Raw genomic sequence first — 7,042 nt, forward strand, 5'->3', positions numbered from 1 at the left:
CTGACATTTACCAAGCAATCATCATAATAATTTGACGGGCAACTCTTAGGAATATCCCCATTTTAGAGATGAGATTCAGAGCTACCAGGTGGGAGAGTGAGGATTAAAACACAAGCCCCTTATCTATGATGCTAATAAATGTTTCCTCGCATAGATTCCTTGGTTCTCCTAGGGAATTTCTGGCAAGCAAAACAGACAAAGCGAATTCCTACACAAAGCCTAGCAGGAGGAATAGTGGCAGCGGCCCAGGGCATGCTGGTTATTATAGGCCCGCGGCGTCGCGGAGCCTGCTGGGAGTTGTAGTCCTCCCTGCGCTCAGGCTTTCTTGGAGAGGCTCCGCCCCCTCCCCAGCGGTCGCAGCCAGTCCCCAGAGCGGAGTTCCCCTGGCGCCTGCGCCCATCGCCGCTCTGTGATTGAGCTGGTGGCTTCAGCTGAAGCGGCTAAGAGTCCTGCTTTATCGGATTGTTGGGAAGATTAAAAAGGTTAATGGAACTAAAGAATTTAGAAGAGGGCTTGGCGCACAGCGAGTGCTATATAAGTATTAGCTGTTGTTATTACGATTATTATTATTTAATCCTCAGTGACTCTTGCAAAGTAGCTATTATCATCTCCTTTTGTCAGATGAGGAAACTGAGGCGCGGAGGAGTCAGATGGCTTTCCCAGGGTCACCCAACAAGGAAGGAGTAAAGTCAGGTTTGGAATGCAGCTCCCTTAACGCTGGGGCACCTGCTGTTTCCTCTGCGGTGAGGGAGGTGGAGCCTGGGAGGTTTTAAGCAAAATGTGGGCGAGTTTGTATTTTTACAAAATGCAAACCCTCAAGGGTTGAACTGGGGGCACGAGACTGGAGGTGGGGAGTCCAGGAAAGAGGTGTGTGGGACACTGCTGACCTCCAGGCCTGTCACCAGGGCATTCCGTGCTCACAGAAGCCTGGTTTTCAGGAGGCTAAAGGCCCAGTTTCCAGGTGTGAATCCCAGCCAGTCACAGGCACTGACTGCCATTTCCTTTTGCCAGCAATTGGTCCAGTGCTGTGCCTGTGACCTAGTTCTTTCAGGCCACTGAGTTGGGGAGGGGGGCACGATTGGAAAGTTTTCCTCCCCTGGTAATAGCTGAGAAGAAAACCTTTTTTGCTCCCTTTCTTCCATCCTATAATATGAGGTTGTGATGGTTGGAGCTGTGGCAATCAGAATGAGATCAAGAGGCACAAGCCTGAAGCCAGAAAGCTGACACATGGAAGATGCTAGCAGAGAAAAATGGAAAGAGCTAGGACCTGGATGATGTGGTTGAGCTGCTGAAGCTGCCTACCTACAGGCTCCTTAAGACATGAGATAATAAGTGTCTTTATTGCTTAAGCTGCTCTTAGAGGGAAATTTTTGTTATCGACAGCCAAAAGTTTGTTATCTGTAGCCAAAACCTGATAGGAAGCTAGCACAGTGCTGCAGTCAAGAGATATACAGATGTGGACAGTTCCAGAGCATTCATTCAAAAATGCTGTTCTGGGGCCAGCCCGGTGGTGCAGCGGTTAAGTTTACACATTCCGCTTCTGTGGCCTGGGGTTCCCTGGTTTGGATCCTGGGTGTGGACATGGCACTGCTTGGCAATCCATGCTGTGGCAGGCATCCCACATATAAAGTAGAGGAAGATGGGCAAGGATGTTAGCTCAGGGCCAGTCTTCCTCAGCAAAAAGAGGAGGATTGGCAGCAGATGCTAGCTCAGGGCTAATCTTCCTCAAAAAACAAAAAAACAAAAACTCTGTTCTGAACAAGGTGGGAAAGCATCCAGGCAGTTTTGGAATCTCTGAGATGTGAAAGGCATGAACAGTTTGAAAAAGGGTATTCAAAATGTAAAAAATGCAATATGCTTTACAGAACTCACAATGGTATTTTTTAGAGCCATACCTCTCAAACGCTTCTGTGCACACAAATCCTTAGGAATCTTGTTAAACTGCAGATCTGATTCCGTGGCGGTGGGGGCTGCTGAGATGCTGCATTTCTCAAACAAGCTCCTAGGGAATGCCAGTGCTGATCCACAGACCACTCTTTGAGTAGCAAGATGGTGGATAACCTTGTATAATTTTGTTTGTATTTCCAATTTACAGTTAGGAAAAAACCCCAGCCTCATGCTATAGCTTTTATAATACAAACTACAGAAGTGAAGCTGACAAACTGTTGACAGGAAGGGTCATGGGCGCCCACAAGACAGAGAGTAGGTTCTCTGGGGAGGGGTCTCTGGTTGGTCGTGTGTGTGACACATTTGCTAGTGGTGTTTCATGGCGCTCACATGGAGTTGTGTCCCCCTGGGGTGTGTCTGGAGTATAGCGTTGGTATTTTATTTAATATTTGATATAGTTGCTAAAATATACAACCAAAAAGGGATGGGAATGGGTGGGCAGGGGGCCATGGAGAACTCAGTCACTCCTCCATTGGTGGACTTCTGGGTTGTTCCTATGAAACCCAGTGTAGGTGTACAACAACAAGAATTGGCTTCTTCCTGTACGATTTATTTCCATAATGTCTTAATTTTGTATAATCTGTTACTTTTGTGGTCAGAGAAAAAGGAATAAAAACCAGGGGCCTGGGTGCGGAGTGGGAGGATCAAAAGGATGAGTTTCCTTAATTTATAAAGAGTCATTGCAACTCATTAAGGAAAAAAGATAACCCACAGGCCAGCCCTGTGGCCAAGTGGTGAAGTTCACGTGCTCTGCTTCAGCTGCCTAGGGTTTCGCGGGTTCAGTCAGATCCTGGGCGCGGACATGGCACCGCTCATCAAGCCATGCTGAGGCGGCGTCCCACATGCCACAACTAGAAAGACCCACAACTAAAACAATACACAACTATGTACCAGGGGGCTTTGGGAGGAAGAAAGGAAAAATAAAATCTTTAAAAGAAAGAAAAGAAAAAAGATAACCCAAAAGAAAGATGACAATCATAGCATTTATGGAGCATTTAGTATGTTCCAGAAACATGGTGTTTTGCATGTATTAATTCCTTTAATCTTCACAACTACCCTCTGAGGTATGTACCATTATTATCCCATCTTACAGATGGGGAAACTGACTCACAGAAAGGTTAAGAACTTGCTCAAAGTCACAAGCTTATAAGTGGCAGAGGTGGGATTTGAACCCCAAGCTCTCAACACTACTACTCTGCCTCCCCCCAACCAAAAAAGGAAAAGGACACGCACCGAGTAAGGAAATGTGGTAAGGAAACAGGACAAGATAGCCAATCTCACTCAACATATTGTATTTCGATGATTCTAAGATGCAAATTTTTACATTCAAACATCTCTGAAATCAGGGTGTGTCTTACAGTCAACGACATCTTAGATTCAATGAAATACAGTAGGAGAAATGCAAATTAAAACCACCTATCAGATTGGCAAAGTACAAAACACTCGAGAACATGCCGTGCTGGCAAAGTTGTGAGGAAACAGGTACTTTCAAAGGCCGTGAGAGAGAGAGATGGGCAAGGCCTTGGTGGAAGGCAGTCTGGCCTGAGCTATCAAAATGTAACACACGCACACCCTTGACCCAGCAACTCGATTCCCAGGAATTGACCCCTCGGCTCTACTGGCCCCAAGGAGCAAGACTTAAGTTCCCCGATGCACGTGACAGCAGTTGTATTACCAAGACTGAAAACGACCTCGACGGGAGGCGAGTTAGCAAATGAAGGTGCGGCCTGAGGTTGCAACGCCACACAGCTGTAACAAAGAATAAGGAAGCATGGACAAGTCAGTCTTCAAAATATAAGTGGGAAAAGGCAAGGTGCAGAAGTGTGCATATAATGCTCTACCTGTGGTGTGAAAAGTGGGGACAGGGAGGTCTCTATTCCCAGACATGGCACTTGTAAGGGTCTTGTCGAAATGATGGCCTCTGGGGAGGCAACTGAGGGCTTGGGGCGACATGAATGGGAGTAATTTCTCTTCACTTTTGACCAGGAGTTGGTAAATTTTTTCTGCAAAGGGCCAGATAGTAAATATTTTAGGCTTTGCAGGCCTCTGGTCTCCCGACTCCGCTGCTGTGTTAAAAAAGTAGCCGTAGGCAGTATGCAAATGATGGGTGTGGCCGTGCGCCAAAAAACTTTAGGACCGGCACTGAAATTTGAATTTCTTGTGTTAGAAAATATTTTTTCCCTCCAACCATTAAACAAAAAAATGCCCGTGGGGCCATAGAAACACGGCTGGGCAGGATTTGGCCCACTGGCCGCAGGCCGCTGACTTCTGCTCTAAACCCATTTGTATCATCTGACTCTTATTCTTTACCTTATGCATACATTGCCTGTCATGAAATAATGTTTAAAAGGGTAGCTTGAAATTTTTAGATTTCTGAGAAGGGCACAGGGTGAAAGCTGGGGGCAGGCGCCCTACCCAGACCACCTCTAAGGAGAAGCGAGCCCAGAGGGGCATGCACGATATTCCCAGTGGAGCTGGAAACCCATCTGTCGCCCCACGCTGCCACCTGCCCGACTCCACCGCCAGATAGCAGCACACATCCACCGAAACCAGTCACCCCTGCACCAGCTGAGAAGTCGCGGGCGGAAGGCAGCCCATACACCTGTTTTATTTCGCTCACAGTATGTTTAAAAAATGGAGCTAGCATTTAAAAATCTGGATTTCTGGCTCCTCTTTAATCGGCTGATGTGAGTAGCAGCTGCCCTTTGGGGCCTGATGTCTCCAGGGCACCTCACTCCTCAGCGGCAGCTGTTTCTCTTCCTGCTGTGTTGCTATTTTCTCATAGGGGACACATTTCTCCCTCGTCACCTGCCTCCTTACCTCCCTCCCTCCATTGAGGCTGCAGGTGGGGGTTAAAGCACGAAGGCTCTGGGTCAGATCAGGGCTCGGATTCCAGCCCTGCTACCCACCAGTTGTGTCTCCTTGGGCATGTTACATGACCTCTGTGCCTCAGTTTCCCCATCGGCAAACGGGACTAAGTGTACTCACCTCTCAGAGCTGCAGGGAGCTGTCTGCAGTCTGGCACGAGGTAAGCATTCAGTAGATATTATGAGTCAGCCTTTCTCCCTCCCCGGCCCTCATAAGCACTTGATCGTAACACCCCCATCTCACAAATGACCCCCAGTCCCAGCTATGATGAAATACACACCTCCTTCTGGTTTTGAAAAGTATTTTTGCAGCCCCTGGGATTCAGGAGCAGTGAGATCTGAGTGTGAATCCGGGCTTTGCCTTACTAGCTGTGGGATCCTGGGCAAGTCACTTCCTCTCTGGACTTAGCCTGTTGCTGGCCCCAAAGGAACTGACACAGGTTGGTGGGGCCAGGAAAATGCCCCCTGCATGACCTGGGAACAGGAAACCAGCCCCAAGCCTGCTCCTCTGGCCCCTCCGAAGAGTTAGGTCATCTGCCCCATCCATGGCAGCCTTCCTTACATAGCACCTTAATCTTTCTTTTGGGAACCATCATTCCTTCCCCTCATCCTGTGGCTTGAAAAGTGTGTTGATCCCACCCCGGGAACTGCAGGTGGACATGTTTCAGCCCTGGCCAATCAGAACACTTCACCAGCACCCTCCCCGCAAGGTGATTGGTCCAGCGGTGGGCACATGACCCAATCCAGGCCAATGAGAGCCTGCCCCGGGCTCTCCTTGCAACTGCTGGGAGGGGAGATTTTGTTCTATTGGGATTGCTGAGCTGGTCCAATGTCCCAACTCAGGGAAAAACAGCTAGACGGAGAGACCAAGTGCTGATGAGTCACCTGTGCCCCAGGTCCTGTCAAACCTTAAGAAGTCAGACCCGCCTCTTAACTTCCGTTGTAAGAGCTAATAAAATTCTTTTAGCTATTAACTTTTGCTTAATGGGGCGGGTCGTGGCTGAGTGGTTAACTTCGTGCAATCCGCTTCAGGAGCCCAGGGCTTCACCAGTTCGGATCCCGGGCGCAGACATTTCACCGCTCATCGGGCCATGTTGAAGCAGTGTCCCAAGTACCACAACTAGAAGGACCCACAACTAAAATATACAATCATGTACTGGGGGGCAGTTTGGGGAGAAAAAAGTAGAAAAAAAAAAAAGATTGGCAACAGTTGTTAGCTCAGGTACCAATCTTAAAAAAAACCAAAACCACCTTTTGCTTAAGTTATAGTTTTCTCTCAGTTAGGAGTTAATGAATTCTAATCCCCCTTCCTTTTGTGGCCCCCTCAGTCACTAATCAAGTCTAGTGGTGGACAAACTTTAAGGAAAATGAGTTTATGAGTCACATTTTAAAAACGTTTTGGGGCCGGCCCTGTGGGCGAGTGGTTAAGTTCACGAGTTCCACTTCAGCAGCCAGGGTTTTGCAGGTTCAGATCCTGCGGGCGGACATGGCACTGCTCATTAGGCAACGCTGAGGTGGCATCCCACATGCCACAACCAGAAGGACCTACAACTATAATATACAACTATGTACGGGGGGTCTTTGGGGAGAAAAAGGAGGAGGGAAAAAAAAGATTGGCAACAGATGTTAGCCCAGGGGCAATCTTTAAAAAAATAAAAACTATTACTATTTAAAAAAGTGTTTTATCTGTGACTGCTCTAGAGTCTTATCATTTCTCTGTCCCCAACAGGCATTTTCTTATCTTTTTCCTGGCTAATATTGTAGAAACTATCTAGCCCAGACTGATTGTAAAGTCTGTAGTCTTCAGTACTGAATCTGTGCCTGACACATAAGAAGTGCCTTATAATTATTTGTCAACGAATAAATGAACAAGATACTTATTATTTATCCAAAATGTTCAGTGTCTCCCCACTTGTCTCAGCCTGTGAGGCTCCATAACAATTCTCTATTTTTCCAACCTCATTTTCCACTTTCCCCTTGTTCACTCCAGTCTAGCCACAGTCTCTTAAACCCCCAAGCCTGTTCCTGCCTCAGGACCTTTGCACTTGCTGTCCAGTCATGCAGTTTCTTCCCCCAGTTCCTTCCCCAGCTAGCTCCATCTTCTCCTCCAGGTCTCAGCTGGACTGTCACCTCCTCAGAGAGGCCCTCCCCAATGACCACCCTGCCAAAGCAGACCCGCTTTTCCCATGTGGTTCCATGCTATTTGATTTTCTTCACAAATCACCATC

Source organism: Equus quagga, chromosome 12 (assembly GCF_021613505.1).
Source record: "Equus quagga isolate Etosha38 chromosome 12, UCLA_HA_Equagga_1.0, whole genome shotgun sequence".
In the NCBI taxonomy this organism is placed as follows: domain Eukaryota; kingdom Metazoa; phylum Chordata; class Mammalia; order Perissodactyla; family Equidae; genus Equus; species Equus quagga.